The sequence below is a fragment of the Festucalex cinctus genome, chromosome 5 (assembly GCF_051991245.1).
Source record: "Festucalex cinctus isolate MCC-2025b chromosome 5, RoL_Fcin_1.0, whole genome shotgun sequence".
Classification (NCBI taxonomy): domain Eukaryota; kingdom Metazoa; phylum Chordata; class Actinopteri; order Syngnathiformes; family Syngnathidae; genus Festucalex; species Festucalex cinctus.
Genome location: NC_135415.1, coordinates 15660112 through 15682343, shown reverse-complemented (window position 1 = coordinate 15682343; position 22232 = coordinate 15660112). Strand labels below are relative to the sequence as shown.

The window sequence follows — 22232 nt, the reverse complement described above, 5'->3', positions numbered from 1 at the left end:
ATGATTACAATTAGGTCAGTATTTATAAAAAGAGATTACATCAGATTAAATGTCGCCATCTCGTGGACACTTAAAACAGTACAGCCATTTGTGTCCCAAGATCATGTGAAATTGCACAAAAAAAGAAAGAAAAAACCTCTTCCGTTTCAGGAACATTTGAATAAAATCTGATCGATTCTATTTTGCCTGTTTTGCCAAACAGTGGCCGCTGTTTAGACACGTGATTAAACTTCAAGCTGTAATTGGTCCAGACGCCCTTTTCCTCTTATGCGTTTCGGGAAATGTCATATACGTCCACTGTTTGCCCGACTAAAAGTACAACATTCCACAGTTAGCTAGCACATTTAAGTGTTCACCTGAAGGTTAAGGGTGAATATATGGCACAATGAACCGGTGTCCACCCATTAATTACGTCAGGTGGGAGGTGCTCTGTTGAGGTGTAAGGTAAGAAATTAGAAACAAGTAATTTGTTTGTGTTGGCAGCCATGTTGTCTGCTTGACGTGTCTGTGCTCAGCTCAGCTCATGTTCCTCATTCTTTCGTTGTTGTTTTAATTCACTACTTTTATTTTGACTGCCTTGTTTTAATGGTTGTGATTCAATTTAGTGGACAGACTTGTTATGTGATTGATTGAACTGGTTGTTGGTTACACGAATTTAGGTAATTTTGCCACAACCACAACATTAGGTAGGCCTACAGTTGCACAATTTAATCCAGTGCACTCAAAGCTTTATCATCAACACATTTCAGTATGGTTTTTATTACTGCTCTTGCTCTAATTATTGCCATACTCAGTTGTAAACCAGAAACGGGGACCTCACCAGGAAATCCTCTGACCTGAGTGCCCCTTCTGTGCGCGTCAGAGTTGATAGATGCATACTTTTGACCACGGTAATAAATCACGACACTAAAGATGTTGGAATTTGGAAGTAGCACAGTTAATTATGCGAGTTTTAGGGCACACAGTGACACCGCTGACATGAATATCTGAGGTTGTGATCCCTAGCAGGTGAGGGGCCCCGCGGGCCCCTTGTCTTGCTCTGATCTGCACTGTTTGTTAACACACTTTGGCATTAAGACTGTCAACAATGTGTTTACAAGTTGAAGTTGTGCATCTCCTGACGAAAGCATATTGTATAGTGACCAAGTGACATGTCAACAGTGACATAAAAGACTGCAGATTGACCATACAGTGCAAACCTGCTATCAGGCTCTAAAATTCACCACTCAGATGCAGCTCAGCTCAATAGAGCAAACTCTATAAATTGTATTATTTACCATGTCAAATTTGTTAGTGCGCATCAGCCTACGCACGTTTACATATGTGTACCCGTCCAATGTGTCTTGTGAGGCCAAAAAAAAAATAAAAATGCATAAAAATCCCATGAAGACGTCTGTTCATTCAATCAAAAAGCTTAAACAAATTTGAGATCAAAACCTTTCAAGGCCACATCTGAGAAAGTCATCCGTCTTTTCACAAGCTTTCCCTGATGATTAGCATTGGCTGGCAAATGCACAAAAAAAAAAATCACAACCATATCCATCGTGGTACCCCAGTCACACTCGTGCCCTCAAAGTATGCCGCCCTGTCATTTCTAAATGGTAAAGTCACCGCAGTCAGTCAATCGACGGCCGGGGGGGGGTTTGGGGGGGGGCGAGGAAGCAAATTACCAGAATGGTATTTAGCTTTTCTAAAGGGACATGGTGTTTGAAAACCACACGATTCATAACAGCTGGCATACATAATTATGCTTTTATAGCTGTATAAACTCTATGCTGCCTTGTAATTTGATGGTTGCAAACATAGCAATTTGCAGACCCCAATTTTGATTTGGCTTTCTTTTATTTCCTTGTTTGTTTAAGGCAGAATATTTGCATCACGATCCAGAGCTTGTACATTTACAGTTTCTTCTTCTAACATAGTTTCTTACTGAAAGAATGAAATCTGTATTAACCAATTATTTATTAAAATACATACATTTTAGTATGTTTTATTATTTACAATAAGACAATTAACACATTTAATGATGTAAATGAATGAAAAATATATATAAAAATAACAAATGTGTTATGTTCTGAGGTTGGATCCCAAAAACGCAGACACAAATAAGACCTTAACTATTTATTCACATCGAGAGGCGTGGAACAAACTTGACTAGATGAGAAACAACGAAAGCTGTACAGAGGAACAGAGGTAATAATCCGACAAAAACACACACTTCTCAGACAGGCTTATATAGACAGCGAATCTATCTGATTGGTTGTGGCTGGACATGTGGGTAACAGGACTGACATGGAATTATCTGATTGGCTGTCGACCAGATAAAGAGATTAAAGATTCTTGACATCACATAGCTTCTGACATCACATAGCGTTTTACCAGTTGAAACGAGATGCTGGTTACATCAGTTCAAAACAGACACTTGACCACACGGTCATGACCCAAACATAGCCCTTGCATGACCCAAACATAACCCTGCCATGCCCTTGCATGACCCAAACTTAACCCTGGCATGACCCAGTCATGACAGTAATGCTTGTTTTAATGATCCGTTTTAGGAAAGAGCTGTAAAATGGATGCTAATACTTTCTGAAAATAATCAGTGCACAGTAAATTGATTGTCAACAGAATCCAAACAGCGACTAAAGTGTTTACTTCAAGGTCATCTCTTTAAAAAATTTACAGTTGAAAAGATGAGTTTTGTGGGCGAAGCTGATCAAGGTTAGACGGGCTGTATAACTTAATGACTCTTCCAGCTCCCAGGACGGACGAAGATGGATGTTCTCCTCTCAGTAGTGCAGTTTGAGCGCGAGCGGCGAAAATGTGGCAATAATTTAGTTGGCCTGCAAGTGAGAATATGTCTCACCAAGGTAATGGTGCCCTTAAAGCTGCTCTGGCTGCAGCAGGGAGGAAGCATTCATCAGCCCGCTGTTAATGTGAAATATTGACCACCTTCCTGAGAAGAAGAAGAAAAAAGGCTCCGTTTATGGTTTTAAAAATCTTACTTTGCAGGAAGAAAAAAAAAGTGATGAAGAATGTCTTCCCTTTTATTTCTCTTGCAAAAAAATATACCACTATATTGCTGGTTTTACTGCTTCTCTTTTCCCCCCGAATATAATTTCTTGCAAAAGTCTAATGCACCATTGGTCTTGTTGTTTACTAAAATAACCACGTATAACCGGAATTCATAGAACTCATTCAGTAAAAGTGAACAAGTGGAAAAACAAATGTAGTGTCACATTTGAGTTTGCACAGCACTTTGCAGGATGGATTATTGAATTCTTTCTGTTTTATTTTATTATTATTGTTTCTTTGCCTACACTACTCACCATTACAACAATATTACTATAGTATATTGGTGCCTTGAGATTTCGTGTTTGCTATTGAATATGACCATTATTAAACCTACATTATCATGAGTAACAAGAATAATGGCCTGCTCTGTTCTTTTATCTGGCCCAAATAACATTTATTATTATTATTATTATTATTATTATTATTATTATTATTATTATTATTATTATTATTATTATTATTAACAGACATTATTGAGAGTTCAGTAATACTTGTATTAATTTAGCTCTTTTCCCCTAATATTGTTTTATCATAATGCGATTATTCATTTAATTTGTTTAATTTATCTTTTTACATTATTGAATTGTTTTTTTTTTTTATGTATTTTTAAAAAGAGTTAATGGTGTAATTAAAACTAAATTTGACATCTTGTTTTTCGATATTGTGGAAGTTGATGAGTAAGTACCTACCTTGGCCAGCAGGGGGCGCCATGTATCTAAAATGGGACTAATCGCAGCTTTCGAAGGCCTTGTGAGCTTTGTATTTTCTGACAACAGGTGAATAATTAACAGTTAAAAGAAAAACCGTTTTCAAATGACCTTTTCCTTGTGGTTGATTAATACTATACAGTACTTAGAAATCGAATAAACTACATATTGTCTGCGTAGCACATTTGATTGGACGTAACTTTTTGGTATTTACATGAGCCTTTCATAATCAGCTCTGTGGCTGGCTCTCCCCAGTGCTGAATGTAAAAGCAGCTGTGAGGAAGATGAGCTCGTCAATCTTCCTCAGCCGGCGATGGTGTTTGGCTCACTGACCCAGTGACACCACTTCAAAAGAGGCCCCCACCTTCCAGACCCGCCCCCACCCCCTGTCTTCAAATCAACTTTAGTGAGGTGGTTTCAGCTGGGCCAAATGCACGTGTGCTTTGAACAGGAAAAAGAAAAAAAAGAAAACGTTTTGTTTGTGCAAGTTGTAACACATTTGCTACAAATCACATCAGCTTTACACTGCCTGTCGGTCTATCTTGTCACGTTTACCACATCTACAATTGCGGGCTAATTATGTACTGTATATATTTTAGTAGTCTACATGCACCCTATTTACAATTTGCAGTACCCCAATTCAATCCAATAACCAGACGAGTCTGCTTCACCCCACCACTTTCTTCCCTCGCCATCTTTTATTCAGTTGTCTTTCCGTGTCACAGACTAAGCAAACAGAGTCGTGTGCGCGAGCAAGCAGCCTCTTAACTTCACATTCTTGAAAGGGAGAGAGAGCGGACGAGCACAGTTGTGCCTTCGTTTGTCCATCCTGTTCAGCATTCTCTGCGTATTATCAGGCAGGGGCTTCTGGCCTCTGACCCCCACCGCTACCACTTTGTGAAGCAAGTGATAACAAAGTAGGCCCCACTTTGGTGGCATTATTCATTTAAAAAAAAAAAAAGCCAGAGCACCAAAAAAATCCTACTTTTCACTCTCATTGTCTGATGTGCTTTTTTAAATTCATATTTCTTTTCCAACAATGTTAAAATAAATCTCAGACAACATGAATCATTTGTGTTTCGTTATAAAACTCGATGACTGGAATAAAACTTGAGCTATTGAGCAGACGCATCACCGTAAATCAGTGAAATTGCTCGGATTCTTTTTCTTGCCACTTGTTGCCAGGCAGAATTCATGCAGTAGAATCAAAAAAAAAAAAAAAAAAACCTTCATATTGAGTCATATGGCATTGTTTCTCGAACTTTTCACTTCTTGCATTCCTAAAAACAAAATGTAATATTTGCAGCGACTATCATAACATTACATATTACGACTTAAATGTACTCAGTGATTCTTTGTCTTACCACTAGAGGGAGCCCCTGTTCCTGTAGTGCTGCTACGGCACTTTGAGAATCGCTGCACTTGACTGATTAAAATAAATAAATAAATAAAATATATGTAATGATGGCTATAGACAGCACTAAATATTTTATTTTAACTGACTGTAGAGATGATGAACGAATGACTATGTAGTAGTTATCAGAAGCTAATGGTGCTAGCTAGCAAAACCTGACATGGTATAAGCAGGGTTGTCACTCCCATATGAGCCGTTGTCCAGCTTATTTATTTATTTGTTTGTTTGTTTGTTTGTTTGTTTATTTATCTATTTATTTATTCATTTTTGCCTTGACATGGGAGCAAGCAGTTTCACATGCGAGCGTTGTGCAGTGGCAAATAGTCTGTTTAGTTTAATGCTAACAAACAAATGAAACTAGCATCATGTTGTAACCAGCGTGGGGGTCAAGTGCATGATGATATGAGCAAATGGCGTGTGTGAAAATAGGAAGTGAGGAGAAAGTCAAGTGCCGTGTTTAGGCCAATCCCACGCGGGCACCCTCATTTTGCAGCCCCCGCCTCCCTTCCTATGGTCTTCTTTGCCTCCGTGATTCGACCCCTGCGCTCCCTCACCTTGCAGCCATGAACCGTCAGACACCCGCATATCTCTATCCGCATTCCTCCCCCACTCCAGTCTCCATTTCTTTTCCAGTTGTCTTCTCGTAGTTCGAAATCAGGATGTCTCGTAAGTGTGCATGTGTGCGTGTGTGTACATCTGGCCTCCATGAGGCGTGCAAAGACAACAGACAAGTAATGGGAGAAGTGTGTAGGCGTGTGGGGGAATGTGCACGTGTGCAGACGACAAAGGCAGCTGGATGTCTTCGTCAGCTAAATCCCATCTGAACGGATTTTCATATGAACTTTTGCTTCTCACCCACAAAAACCACATGCGTCTCCAAGCCGTCTGAAAAAAAAAGGCTGCTGAAATGTGTCATAACGTACCAATAACTCAGACATAAGAATTAGGAGAGAATTGTATTTGATAGATGGTTGGGAACGTTATTATATACTAGGGCCTGGCCAATTCATCGGCCAATATTCGCTCTTTTAACATCTTCAGAATTGGCAAAAAAAAAAAAAAAAAAAAGAAAAGAAAGAAAACCTTTTTCTTTTTCAACATGGCCCTGGTTGATCTCCTTTGCTCTGCTGCCACCTGCTGGCTTTTTGTGTAATAACTACCATTTCTGCAAGCTTTCTTTGTAGTTGAGAGGCTGCATCAAAGCCTTCTGTATGCTCTAACATAAAAAAAAAATACAAAACAAAACAAAATAAAAACGTATAAATACGTCTTTGGGACACTTAAAACATAAAAAAAAACTTATTGATATATTTTTCTGGGAGCAAATGAGTTAAAATCACTCAACAATACCAAATAAACAATAGTTGGTTCATAAACAGTAATCTGGGAGAATAAAAAAAAAGAAAAAAGTTTTGTGATACACTTTAATCGATAGAATAATCAATTTAAAAAATGTTCAACATTTACAGCCCTTTTGGAATCCCGAAACGCTGAAGATAACCATTAGCTCAATGCGTTGCCTGACCTGTTGTGCTCAAAACAATTCACATAGTGTCATTTTTAAATTTAGTCTCACTTTTAGTCCAGTTTCAATCACGCTTGTTATTTTTTATAATAGTTAGTCCACCCCATCCCGTTTTTATTTAGTCTCTTTTTTAGTCGACTATAAATCTAGCATTTTAGTCTTTATTTTAGTCAGAGAAAACCCAATTTTATTCATCTAGTTTATTCATTTAGTTTTTTTTGTTTTTTGTTTTGTTTTGTTTTTTACAAAATCATATAATTTTCATCTCGTTTTTGTTCATGAACTAAAATGTCCATTGATTTTAGTCCAGCTTTTACTAAGTGCAGTACATTTTCATCTCATCTTCATTAGTCGACGAAAATGTAGACCGATTTATTCCCAGTTATTGTTTATTAATGAGTGTTTTAGTCTAGATTTACTCCGGTGAAACAATGTGCATTGATAAAATTATTTTTGTTTAGTTTTCGTTGACAAAATTAACACTACAGTCCAACAAACATCATACAACTCAGTACCAGTACAGTGAGAGACGGTCTTGATATTTTCATTATTTTCATATTATCATGCTCTTGACATCGCCTTGACTTGTAAGCTGACGCATCTGTCACACCAGATTTCGTCTCTGTGCATGGTAACCTTCCTTAGCCATGTGCTCTTAATGAATGGCGGCTTTGTGGCTCACTGCAGACACATGCCAGGTTCTGTCAAGCATATGCAGCCGGGCTGGCGACAATCGGAGTGTGCCCGGAGCAACCCGACAACGTCGAGCTAATATGCTAAAACGTGTTAGCATCTGTCCAAGTCTGATTTGAAGCGTGAACACACGAAGGTTGCTTCAGTTCTTCTCGGAGGCGTTTTGGCGGTTTATAGTTTGCCTGAGGTTTCCTCCTCATTACCTTTTTGCTTGCACCTTGCAAGCCGCAAAACACTAAGTGACTCGGAAGCGACAAATTGAGGGGTTTTGGCAGTCGCCTGGTGGTAAAACATGCCTGTTTACATGGGAGGATCCCGCAGAACCACGACGTGCCGCTGGCAGCCAATAAAAGGCGAGCGCGGGCAGGGTAAGAAGGGAGGTGCGCGGGGGAAGGCCGAGAGTGGAAGGAGACAGGAAATGGTGAAGAATTCACAGACTTTGCGGGCGAGGCTTGTTCTATATGAATTTCTCAAATATGGTAGAATTTATGATAATAGCTTGGCTTGTGGATTTCTTTTTAGTGCGTTCATGAGTATATGTAGAACCCTCAAATTATGAAAAACCTGAATGCCAGTATCATCATACTTAAACATTTTATGGATTTTCACTACCCCGTTAAATCACCAAAGGACTCATCAGTCAGTACTGGGCCTCATGTTAAAGGGAGTGGGGATGGGCCGAGACCAAACTTTTTAAGACTCTCTGACAGAAATGTCTGAGAGGGGAAACACTATCCAGCACTTGTCATTGTGATTCCGGAATATTCTATGATTTAGAGGGTGGAGAGCACAGGGTTGTGGGCACAAAATGCAATGACGGAGCAGACAAAGGATGTCTGTTTTTTCACAGTGGACACAGCTTTTCTTTAGTACCATGACAAAAAGTAAAAGCGTATACAAGTATGTGTAAATAATGGGGGGAGTTACCCATGCGAAAAAGGATCGTACGCGCTACATTCCAAGTTATATCCACAAGTAGTTTTGGGAATAATTTTGTCGGTGTCACTCCACTCGCCAGGGTTCTCACCAGTTGCCAAGAGATGCTCGTTCGCTCACGCAAAATAAGAATTGGCGGTGGGCTTGCGTAGTGTAGTGTCCGAGTCACCGAAGTGCGCGTTTTTGGAAATGTGCACGCTTCAGCTGCATTCTAATATATAGCGACATCTAGTGGTGAACTTTTAAATGCTGTCACTTTTCGGTTACCCACGGGATATGTCATCACGATCACGTGACCAGCAACACAGCGTTCCACATGATACGTTCAAATTCTGATACTTAATCGGTTTAAAATATAATTCAGGGAATAAGATGCCAGAGATATTAAAAATATAAAGATATATAAAGAATTAACTGAAAAGTTTAGCCTTTCCAGCTTTTTTTTCCACTGCATCACTGGGCCGACCGGAGTGTAGCTGCATTTGATTGAGATAAGTCAATATGACTTTGTAAACACGATATGATAAAGATAAAGCGCTATGTAAGTGCACTCCATGTACCTTTTTTTTTTTTTTTTTTTAAATTATCAAATTAGATTTTTAATTTGTTGGGACTGTGTTGTAGTTTTCCGCAAAAGTACATTCATTAACCCATTTGAGTTGATTTGGTAATTCAGTGGCTAATGTCAATATGAATAGCAAATGTGGATTTTTGGCGAGAGTCTGAAAGTGCTTCTGAGTTTGGCTGTGTTGCTCTGTGTGCGGCAGGTGACCCTTATTAGTGACCCCAAACTTTTGAACAGTTATGTGGGTAATGTGTATAATTTTGAAGTACCAACTGTTGTTGGCTACATTTCCTTTTAATCTGGTTCCAAATTGCCTCTTTACATTCCAATAGAAGAATTTCTGATATTTGTTTCACCATTTCATTTATTAGCGCTGGAGCAGTTGAAATGAGAAGACACACATGCACACGAACGCATGTCCTTGTGCCAGCTGTACAAGCCAAAGAAGTGTCTGTGAAGACAACAGGCGGATTTGAAGTCAGGGGGTTGTCTTTACAAAAAAAAAAAAAAGTTTCACCAAGGAAACAACAGTGTGAGCCACAGAGTATTTACGACCTCTTCCTGCCACCTCTGCACATGATGTGACACTTTAGTGTTAATCAGTCTTTTAGCAGCTGCGAGTGATAAATGAGCTAATGGCATCAAGGCTCATGAAATAACAATAAACATTTGATTCATTAGGGAGCAGTGAGGTCACGTCGCAGTGTTTTCTTTCACAGCACATTATTAGAGTGATTGTCGCACTCCTCTGAATTAACAGAACAAAACAAAGCATTTAAAAAAAATCCTAATCATATTGTGGATTGTTGTGATGCCTTGCCTGCATGAAAATAGATATTTATTAATTTTTTTAACATCTTACCCTGCCCTGAATGTCACAGCTTGTCAGCTTTTGTAAGGTAAGATTTCAAAGCCAATAGTTTTGACGCTAACAGTTGCTATTTTCATTCATGTTTTTAAAGTTTGTACCCTACATTTGATGCCAACAGTCTGTTAAAGTTTTAAGACTAACTATTTTCATACTAAATGTTGGATGCTCAAGTTTTATTTGACATGTTATGTTTATGCTAGCAAGTAAACAGTTTGAGTTTTGATCCTAACAACCATCGCTACATTTTTAATGGTAAAGGTAAATTTCGTAGCACATGCTCCATTTTTTTATGTGAACAATTACGTTGATAGCAACCTCAATGCTAAAGTTTCGATGCTGTGTTTTGTTATGTTTTTAACTAACCACCTCCATGCTAAAATTCTGATGCTAACAGTCAATCTGCTAAAGTTTTAATGCTAACAATTTTTATGCTAAAGTTTGGTTGCTGAGTTTTTTTTTTTTGATCATGCTAGCAAGCTAACAATTGGAGTGTTTTGATCCTAACAACCATCCTTGCAGTATTTTGAAAGGTAATGGTCAATTTCTCTGCTACCAGTTTTGATTATGGCACAAGTAACATTTTTGATGTTATGATCACAACATCCATGCTTAAGTTTTGATGCTAATAGTTTTTAAGCTAACCAACTTCATGCTAAAATTTTGATGCTATCAGGTTTGACGCTATGCAGCATCCATGTTAAAGTTTTAATGTGAACAGTTTTATCATTTAAAAGAAGAAAAAAAAGAAAAAAAAAGGTAATAATAAATGAATAGCAACAGTGCAGGGCAGTCCGAGTGAGGTGAGGTGTTTTGACATTTTTAAAACTTTGTGGACTTTTTCTTTTAAATTATTTGAGGCATTTGACCATCTTGACCATTAACCAGCCCGAAGCAGTCTGCAGGCGCTGATTCAAATCTCCACGCCGGCTTTGATTGTGCGTGTCGTTTGACCTATCAGTTTGGTCTTTTGCGCCAATGGCAAATACATTATTCAAGTTTGCGTGATTACCTTTCTAGCGCTATCTCGTCTTCTGTGTTGTGAGGCCAAGAATGTTCACAGATGGAAGAGGACTAATGGTCCAGATGGCTGTGAAAAAAAAAAAAAAAAAAAAAATCGTTTTCAAGTGAGAACATCCGACGATTACAGTCTCTTGCTTCTACAAAAGCAAACATATGGAGACTGTTTTCGTCTGAACAATAGAGACGGCACATTTTAAGCTTGCTTGCAAAAAGGATGAGGTCATAACTCTCATGCATCAGTTAAAAATAAATAAATATATATATATATATATATATATATATATATATATATATATATATATATATATATTTTTTTTTTTTAAATATGATTTATGACATATTTGATATATTTGTCAGTTAAACCTGGGTCCGACATAAAGCCTTTTGCAGTGGTGGCCAGGCGTGCCTTGAGCCAAGTTGTGGATGGCGCTGTATAGCTGTGATAATACACATGTCAAATGATAGCATATGTAAATTTATAACTCACACTAATCAACTTTAAAAGAAAGAAAGAAACAAACAAAAAAAACACTTTGTTAGTTACTTGAAATTTTGAGTGACAAACTACTGACACCTTCATATTTTTTTTCTTAATTTGAGTTTTGAACGTATACAAGTCAAAATATTTGGGTTAAAAGGCAAGTTTATACCAGCCAGTCGGGCCAGTGTGCGGAAGATACTCAGTGGCCCGACACCGGCCCATCGGGAACTCCAGGAGTGATTCCCAGAGTGAAGCACTGTACTTCACATTCTGCTAACATCAACCTCAAGAGAGATAAACCCAAAGATAGAACGACAGATTTATTGCTCCCTAGATGCTCCTGATTTACAACCATTGTTTAATCTCCAAATTCGAGCCACATGAAGGCTTTTTTCTTTATTTTAGAGCACTCATTTATAGAACCCCAAAGAATGCACGTTGTCTTTGTGAAAGACCATCCAAAAGAGCCATCTTGATGCTTGCAGTCACGTTTATCTCGGAACCAGATGTGGAGAATGGTTATCTTTTAAACAGGTTACTTTGGTTTTGGTTAAACAGAAACCTCTGAACTACTTCCTCAGGTTTATATTAAGAGCTTAGTCCAAAGATGCAATGCGGCAGGAATACTCACACATGAAAATACATCTTCCATAGGGTAAGCACAGCCTTTTGTGTCACAGGCAAGTTCCCACTGCACAACTGGCTTGAGTTGAGGTTCCCAAGTGGCGTTTTTTTTTGTTTTTGTTTTTTTTTTTCTCCTCCCCAGCTCCCGGCAAGTGTTCCTGTGTTGTGGTGGGAGGGTCGACGTGGGCCAGTGTTGCTGTTTATTTCCATTCTGTCATGTGAGTGAATCTGATTACAGGTCGTTAAGTCAATATTTAGCTTCTGTGGACAGCATCATCTTGGCCCAGTTTATTTATTCTGCAACCCGGCACACATCTGCTGCTGCCAGTGTCATGCGCGGTAGCAGACGTGTGCCGCTAGCAGGAAGCAAAGCAAACAATGAGGGCGCTATCCCCGCTTGAGTAACTCGAGTTGGGGGGTGTTGTGAAGTCATGATTGCAGCTAGAGGTCAGAGTTATTCAGGATGCTTGTATTGCTTTCATTAGGCATGTATTTTGAGGGAAGAAGGAACAGTGAATTTCATGCTAATTATGTCTTATTATCACCATAAATAAAATAAAGAAAAAATTTTGACGAGCGAATTGCCTTTTATAATGAAGAAGCACGACCCTAACATAAATATATATATGCATACTGTATGTTATGTACACTGCACATTTAAGGTCTTGACATGTTAATGTAAAATATATGAAGTTAATATTGTAAACTGTTCTACTTTCAACAAGAAACTCACTGCATCATACCATCTCAAACGTGCAACGTGCCACTGTCATGACTAGGGTCATGCAGGGGTAATGTTTTGGTCTTGACTCATGTCTGGGTCACACCAGGGTTAAGTTTGGGTCATGACCGTGAGGTCAAGTGTCTGTTTGAACTGATGTTTTGAACTGTTGTAATCGGCACCTAGTTTCAACTGGTTTTAAGCTATGTGATGTCAGGAGCTATGTGATGTCAAGAATCTTCAATCTCTTTACTGGGTCAACAGCCAACCAGATAATTCCATGTCAGTACTGTTACCCACATGTCTAGCCACAACCAATGAGATCGATTCACTGTCTATTTAAGCCAAACTGAGAAGTGTGTTTTTGTCAGATTATTAACCCTGTCTCTCTGTGTACTTCCACAGCCCAAGTTAGCTTAGTGTCTCGCGATTCTTGTTGTGCCTCGTTTAGTCGAGTTGTGTCGCGATCCTCATTGTTTTTCGTCTAGTCAAGTTGTGTGAATAAAATGTTCAAATCTTATTTGTGTCTGCGTTTTTGGGATCCAACCACAGAACATAACAGCCTTAGCAAATCACCAAGGTAAATCATCATCATCGTAATCCATCATCGTAATCAAATGTACTAACCTTGAATCGCATCACAACCTGTTAATATATGTGCTGTATGTGCTAGCTGTCAACATATGATAATTCAATACGGTTTTCAATACCGAGGGAGCAAAACGATTCACGGATGGTTCGATTTGAAGGTATAACGATTCGATTTTGTTCGACTCATTGCTGTTACAAATCGATTTCATATGTTACAGCTCAGTTCAAGAGGGTATGATGCAATTACTTTTTTTGTTGTCATTTTACATTTGGAAGAAGTTCTCAATTCGGTAAATGTGCCATTTCCATCTAAGATATACTTTATTTTAAAGTGGAACAATTCAATTAGGTTCTAGTTCTAGTACTAGGCCAAAACTACAAGTCGTGCATCACACTTCACATGATGTAATTTTCGCTTAATCTACCTAAAGACCAAACAAAAATATAAAATCATAACTTCCTCACTGGAGGTAAAATTTTGACATTTTCAAGTGCACACCCGTTCACACGAGTCAAACAATTTGCTTAACCTTTTAGCATCTTTCCCCACTGGGTCGGCCCTCGGGAAAGTGTCGGGATAATAATTGCGTGTCGTGCATATTTTGCGTTTGATTCCCCTCGTGTGAGGAATTGGCGCTCGGGGGGCTGCTGCCACTTTATCGGCCGCCAAGAGGAACACTCGGTTGAGGCCTCTTTTCATCTGGCCCTCGGGCGAGGAGGATTTGGTATTTATTAAAAATAGAGATCAGTGTATTTCCTGCAGTTCTGACTCCATAACCTCAGGTTATGTCAGTGAGGCGGACCACACACAGCGACTTGGATGTGAAACACCTCCACTTCATGTTTACCTGACTTGCTATTTGAATTTTGGGTCTTAAGATGTGCAAGTCGGGACTTCATTACACTTGGAATACTTTCCGTGCTGCCTTGATCTTGAAAGTATGCTTGGTCTTTGTCACGAGCATTTCAACTGGATATATTTGCATTGAATCTGTTTGGCTTGGGTCCACCACTAATGGGTTCCAAGCTCATTGTATTTCCATATGATCCTGGAGAGCCCACATACATTAAGGGCCACTGTTCCCCCCCCTTAAGAACGCATACATACATTAGACATACATGCCATAGAGAGAGAACAACTGCCAGCAACCCTCCCCCTAAAATTCACTTTCGTCTGCAAAACATCTGGAATTCATTGGGAGGAGGAGGAGGAGGTTTCGGGGGGAAAATGAACTCCAAAAGGAGTCTGTAGATTTGGACACAGCCCCTGACTTGAGCGTCCCTCGGTTCGCCTTGCAAACAGAAACCTTCTGATTAGATATCTTCAAAAGACTTTCGCTTGCCTCTTGTTGTTACAACAGTGGGAAAAAACTGCTTTTGTTTAAAACAGACTACAAATGTATTATTTAACATTTCTGTATGGATCTTTTTTTTTTTTTTTTTTTTTTTTTTACTGATGTGCTCCACCTGCAATCTGCTCCATGACTTTGAGATTATACTTAATCCTTTGAGATATATGTAAATGGATGTAATTACATTGCCCCCTAAACTTAATTAAATGGTAGAAAAGTAAAATCACTGTGACTAAAACCTGCCGGGATTTTAGAGTTGAACAATTAGATTTGGTTCTATTCGGTGGGATTCTGATTCGAAATGTTGCAGCTCAGTTCGATAAGGCATGATACAAAGCGTTTCTTGTTAGCATTTTGCATACATAAATGAAATTGTCAGTGCTGTAAATCCGACATTTACTTCAGAGGTATATCTCGCCGGAAAAAGACAATTCGATACGTATTTCGATATATTTTAAAGCGGAATGATTTGATTCTGTTTGATTTGATGCACTCACATTTTTAAAATGAAAACACATTCAGATTCAAATTGTTGTTGCGGGAATGCTGAAGCATTACCACGTATATTATTGTTATTTTTTATTCTCCACACTTTTTTGCCACATAACAACATAATACTTCCAATTTACATTGTTCAAATTTCAACTAGCTTAAAAAATTCACGCCTCCCGGGTATATATTGTCTGATTCCATATTACTTACAATATTTGCACAATATAACATTTAATGTCAACTTTTCCCCCATTCATTTTCAATGAGACAGACATTGAACTTTTGTGTCACTTTCCACGCCCACTTCCATACGTATAACTTATCATCATTACCTGGTGTCTGATACTGCTCTGTGGCACAGTTGGTAACGTGCATTGTTGGAGGTTAGAATTTCATAATTTATCTCTCCATTTACTTCATAAGCGTTCCACATGAATTCCACATGAAATCTTAGCATTCAGCTTTTAACATTCCCACGCAATTTCTCCAGAAATTGCACTTAGTCTAGTTGTTGTTGCTGTTGTTGCACCCCTAATGTAGACATACACACACACACACCCACACCCACACACACATGCTTTGGGTAGACATTAAACATGGCTGCAGTTAAACACAATCGCTGATGTATGCGCAACCCAGCAAGTTACTTGCATCGCAGGTCAATTCGTCGTAAACATTCTTAATCAGTTAAGAACTGCACCTTAGCCACGTTGTGTGGTGTATAGGTTTATTTTTACTGCCAAAATATGAGGAAAAATATGAGTCTAGAAGTGCTTGTTAAAGGAAATAAAGGGTTGCAGTGCCTAAAGCAAATAGTTGTGCAGTAATAGCGGGATGCACGCTGCATGGAGGCATCTATGAAGTGAATTACATCTGTTTTTTGTTGGTCTGAGACATTAATTATAACCTGCTGCAATGGTCTTTGGTCTTTACAGTGTGCATGTGTAACTGCAAAGACAATACCCACATTGTACTGAGCCTTTTTTTTATTTATTTTTTAACCCAAACCTGTTATATGTCGGTGACATTTTTGTCTGTAATTATCTATAAAAAGAAGAAGAAAAAAATCAGTAACTCAGTATTACAGAAAAGTTATGGCATGTACAGATGTACTCTGTGCCCCATTTAAACAAAATGTCTGAAAAAAGAGTCAAGGCCCTGGTTTTATTAAAGTAGTATTGGAGTTAGATTTAAGTTAGGCTATATTCAATATGTCAAGACACTTGAAATTTGTTTCTGTCTCTGGAAGACGCTTCGCAACTTTAGTGAGTGCTCTCCATAGTAGCTTAGAAGGTGAAACTCTTCGGATTATCATCTAAACCCTCTAACAAAGCTGATAGCTGCATAAATAAACTCCTACTTGTTCTATCTATCTGCTACACTTTTTGGCAACGGCAACAAAAATAAACACCTCGGTGTCGGTGGTATCTTTGCTGCGGATTTGTGATTTATCCATCCATAAACGTTTTGGCCCAACTCAAAAATAGTAAACACAAAGCAATTTTCGTTTGGTTGTCTGCCAAGGCACATGGCTGTATTATGATAACAGGCCTATTTCCTGTACTTAAGATTTTTGTTGAACATTAGGCCTCATTCTCAGGCTGCGAATGGCAGCGATCGGTGGCCCAGTTTCAATAATCTTAACCTCTCATGCCTGAGACGTCCGACCAGATGTGTGCTCCTCTTTGCAAATTATTAGTGGTTCCTAGTACAGGTTCTCTGCTAAATGCTTCCAGCTCAGCTTTGGCAGTACACAGCGGAGGCATTCCAATCCTGCAACATCACATTTTCCTTTCAGCTTCGCTATCGCAAATAATTATTTATCTTGAAAAAAAACCCCATAATCTTACAACCTGATGTGGCCATTCTTTGTCTTGTAGGTTGGACTGGAGGGAGTAAATGACGTTTAAAGACATCTATTCATTCCACCATTTCATTTCTCATTGTGTCCAACTGTCCATGTTGCATCATCCATGGTTGATAGTCGTAATAAACTGTATGTTATTCTACCTTTATTTTTTTTATCTATGCTGCTTTCAGCATTACCACAATAAAATCGTGTTATTGAGATTCTTTATTATATCGTTTTATTTTGCCGCATTTTACCCTTCAATTACTTCTACAATTCTTGACCGATTCAAACCATTCCAACTTCAATATGTTCCGAAGGTTGACGCTTTGCGGGCTATTATTTTTCTCATTCCTAACTTTACCGTTTTCCCACAATTCAACATTTTCCACCCCAAAATTGCCCTTTCGTTAGAAATTCGAACCGTTGAGCTCATTCAATTCACCTTGGGATCAATCGTCAGCACTCTTTCTCTTTTCTTAGGTTAGGCATGAGGGTTAGGTTTAGGACTTAAGGTTAGGGTTCCTATCGTTCCTATTAGGAATTCAGTATTGTTCCTATTCAAAATATAAACAGTCGCTGCTTTCAATTCACCTTGCCATTTATTCTGATATATTTCACCCATGCAAAATCTTTCCACATTCCACATAGTTTTTAACCCAAAAATTCCCCATTAATTTCCAATGACATGTTCAACAATTCCTTCTCATTCAACATTCAAAATGTGAAAGTCACTCACTTTACCTTGGGATTAATAATATTCCACATTCCCACATAACAAAAAATTCCACACTTTTAACTCGCATATTGCACATTTTCACCAATATCATTTAACCTAATTCCATATAATTAAATATTCAATAGCATTCCACATCATTCAATGCATGCATTAGCACCGCTGCCTTTCCTAAATATTCAATATAATTTAATATAATTCCGAATCATTCAATGTCATTTGACATAATTCCATATCTTTCAACAGCATCTTTCATCTGTATGTTGCCATGTTTCTATTTCAGCATTCACACACAATTTCTTCAGAAATTGCATCATCTAGTTTACGAGTGTTATTGTTCCAGGCCCAAATGCCGAATTTAACCGGGAGCTAGCTAGCTGATCGCTAGCATGAGAAGCTAACAAAGCAGTCTACGTCAAAGTTAGCCAGTGGCAAAAACAAAAAACAAAAAAAAACATCCATTGCTCATTTCCTACATCAGTGAGTTAACTATTTTAGCCCCCATTTTGAAATCAGTTCTTCGTTGTCCACTCTGAGTTTTTCCGAAGCTGACGGTGGCTACGACGACATTAGTGAATTTGCTATAGTCGTCTTCATCAACATGTAATGTACTCTCAACATGAAACGCAGCTGTCTAAGTGGTGTCCCAATTCACACCTTCTTAAAAGGCCAGGAGGGAGCCTGACAATTACACAGCTAAGAAAATATTTACGGTAAGAGACCACTCTCGTATGGTGGTTGTGTGTCTCTGGCTGGAGCTGATGTCGCTCGAAGGAGGTCGGCCCCCCCAAAATGAGAATAAACAATGAGCTGGAGCAGGAGCCCACCTGGTGCTTATGTCCACGTGGAAACGCAGCTTTGTGAGGTCGCCCTTACGTAACAATTGTCACCACACACGGGGATGCCCGTAAATGTGACATATGCTATGATTAAGCGAATGTTTACATGAGACTGAACTGAAGGCAAATGAAAGGGTGCGCGTAGGGCTCTTCGTTTAGAGGACAATGGCATTTTGGAGTCTGGAACGAAAAAAAAAAAAACATGCTTGTAGCATTACTGTTTCCATTTAAGCAGTTTTACATGCAGGTTTCAGTGACATTGCTATGGACTAATACTGGCATGTTAAGTGAGTCTGTTTAAAGTGCCTATGATTAACGTCATATACAATTCAGTAGGTTGTAATAGGCTTTTCCTGATATTTCAATTGTTTTCTAGCTAAACATTTTGTGCTAACTCTTACTGCTATTTTGAACTGTTCATAATTCCATTTACCTTGTCTCAGGCCAAGTTTCAAATGACAGTTTTGCATTACTGTTTACATTTTTTGTAAGTCGTTGGTAGTGTTTCCTGACAATGATATGGCTAAGTACTAGCTTGACATGCATAGCCTATATATAGCATTTTGGAGGTCCGTCTGAACTGGGATTGCTTCTGTTATCTGTATATAAAAGATGTAAAAACTGAATTATGTTAAGTCTGCTAAAGTAAACTGCAGCCACTTACACGCACAAAAAATAAATAAAATAAAAATCTATAGTAAGTTTCTTTCCCTTACATAGGTCACCGTTATTGCAACCTTTGTCGCCATCAAATTAAATTGCAAAATTGTATGAGTTCTGTTGTTTATATCCATTTGTGATATTCTGCTGCTAATGTACTATTGTAAAGTTTAGACTGACAGTGAAAACTCTCCCTTTTAATAATCAATAGTTTCACAAAGGAAGGAATCACTTCAAAATGTCTGGGCAAAACAAAAAAAGAAAAAGGTTGTGGGCCCCTGTGATTCCTTTTTAACGTGACAATATAATGACATAATATTTACAAAACACATCATGACAACACTGTACGTTTGTAAAAGTTACATGACATGTAAAATTAACCTTGGCAGTCCACTCAACACTGTCGTTCTATCTGTTTTCAAACTGAAGGTCGCACGAGTGTCCTCGCTGAAGTATCCCGTCCGTCCGTCCCTGGGGCATTTGGTCCAAGGCGTAAATGAAGAACACCCACACTGACAGCGTGGAGTTAACACAGACAAGGAGGACATGGTAAACCATGATAAACAGAGCGGACCACCCTTTAGTGCTCACTGTTTGCAAACGAGCGTTGCATAGCATCTCTGCGACTCTTCCAACTGAGCTCTATTTAGACTTTGCAGGTGGATTTATGAGGATAACATTGCAACAACCAGTGTGTTCAAATTACTGTAATGATGAACATGTATTTGTGGGTGCCAAGTCCACTTACGGTGGATTTAAAAAAAAAAAAAAAAGTCTACACAACCCTCTTTAAATACCATTTCTTTTGTGATTACAAAAAAGCACAATTAATCAGAAGAAAACAAACATTGAGACCCATAATTTGTACAATTCAATATTTATTTATTTTTTTTTTAAACAAAGTAACTGAATCTTCACAATTAACCTATCACATTCAAACTCTTATTAAACCGGAATCACCCACCTGCCACCATTTCAAAGGCCTCTGATTAATTTTTCATTTTTATTTTTTCATAGCAGATCCCTTAATAAAGGGGATGCTTGTGTCATTTCGCCATTTTCAGCAATAAAAAGTTAATTTGGTCAAGAATTAATTTGATAACTTCGTTATTTTTCATGTACATTTAAGACTTTAAAAAAACATTTTGCCACTTGCTGTCGACTGAAAATGACATCACAGGTGCTCAGAGCTCTGCTAGAGACCAATCATGACTTACTTGTTTTCTGGATTTGGTCATGTGACGTTTGCAAACTGGGCCATGATTGGTCGTTACCAGTCGACAGCAAGTGGCGAAATGTGTTTTTATAAGTATTATACATGGAAAAATAATGAAGTTATCGAATTCTAAACAAAATATTAAATTCTTACTGCTGAAAATGGCTCAATGAGTCAAGTATCACTTTTTGTATCAATGCTGACTACTACTTGGTACTGTTCATAATTAAAAAAAATAAAATAATTGTTTTTTTTCTGTGGGAAAGCAAAAAAAAAAGTCTACTAGAACGGCTACATTTTTTATTTGGCATTAATTGATGGAAATTGTCTGTAACTCAGTAACCAGAGCGAAGTAAGGTACGCAAACCCCCTGTACCTGTACAGTATTATGATTTTGGCTTTCAAATACAGTATCATTACGGGCTTAATAACAGTGATGAAAATGAAATGCAGTGGCAATTATGTATGTATGCATATTAATATGAGGAGGTGATTACACATTTAAAATAATTTCACCATCATTAACGGCTCTCTGAGGGAAACCATAATTATGATGGCCCGGAACGAAAATGAATTTGACATTCCTGCTGTAGAAGCTCACAGAGTGATATACTGTATATGTGTTTGGATGAGATTCTGGATAAAAGTGTAGTTATTTCTTTTTTTTACAATTTCAGTCAGTATGGCAGCGATAGATCCTTCTTACCCCAGAATCATAACTAGTAAAAAATGGACAAATGTGACACATTTTTGTTCCGGGTTCAAGCCTTGGCGGAGGTCTGCATAGTGAGTGCTAAACAGTTTTTTTTCTTAGTATTCTCCAACATGATTTATCTTGACCGCCTGGAATTCATTTTTTGTTTTGAGGCCAAGCAGTAATATCCATATGAAATATCAGTCAGATTTTTTGTTAGTGGGGGAAAGATACCGTGTACACCTTGTGTGTAGGAATCCACGCTGGGTCTGTAAGTCGATTCTGCACCACGTTGAGGTGTTGATGTCCTCCAATACTTCTTATTTATCTAACCTCTTCTGCTCGGCCCGTTTCTTCCTCTCTTTGACATTGCAAAGACACCAAAAGCGGCCCGGGACCACCCGAATCCTGACTCCCCCTCGCAGGTGGGACTCGGGACTTGGAGTTTGAGTTAAAAAGTGATTATTGTGTCTTGAAACAAGCCTGTCTTCACGCTAGCATGTCAAATAAAGCTGCACAGAGGGTGAAAATAGCCAGCGATGGAGCCGTGCCGCAGATCCCGAAGCCACGGCAGAGTGGCCGCCCGCCTGTTGCTTGATGTTTAACAAGCCGGCCTTTTAAACAGCGCTAATAAAACATCTCCTGCTGGGGGATAGGCTCTTCATAGACTTTTTTTTTTTCTTTGTTTTTTTTTTACTCTTTCATTTCGAGTGCACATTTTTCCTCTTCTCCCCCACGGCCATTCAAACGGCCTCTAATACGCGCGTCATGTTTTTTTTTTTTTTTACTATAATTGGAGTGATAAAATGCCAACAGCCTCCGCATTAGAGCTGCTGTAACTCATGTGCACTGCTTGGACATGCTTTTGTAAATGTGTAGGTGAATTTGAGGAAATATGTACTCATCTTACCAAAGATATACCATAAAATTAATCTGTTCCCTGATCACTGTTGTAACATTCATATGTCAAATCATCCATCCCCATTGAAATAAATGGGATTGCCAATAATCCGTTCCAATCTCTCTCCTCTCTCTCTCTCTACATATAAATAAATTAAAAAATAAAATAAATAAATAAATATATATATATTACATTTAACATTAAAAGTGTATTCAAGGATCTTCTCAAATAGTAGAAGCCAAACGTCATTTGTCACTTTTTAAAAAATGC

General features: G+C 38.4%; 1 protein-coding gene across 3 annotated transcripts in view; it reads left to right on the top strand.

Moving 5' to 3' along the window:
* The first annotated feature begins 216 nt into the window (after positions 1-216).
* Positions 217-22232, top strand: part of gas1a (growth arrest-specific 1a) — an 89412-nt gene continuing 67396 nt past the window's right edge. For 2 of the 3 annotated variants that reach the window (XR_013283752.1, XR_013283753.1), the window contains exons 1-2: positions 217-444; positions 19581-19700. The gene's annotated coding sequence lies outside the window, so the exon portion shown is untranslated. The remainder of the gene's footprint in view (positions 445-19580; positions 19701-22232) is intronic. The other variant, XM_077522984.1, reaches the window with a different exon arrangement.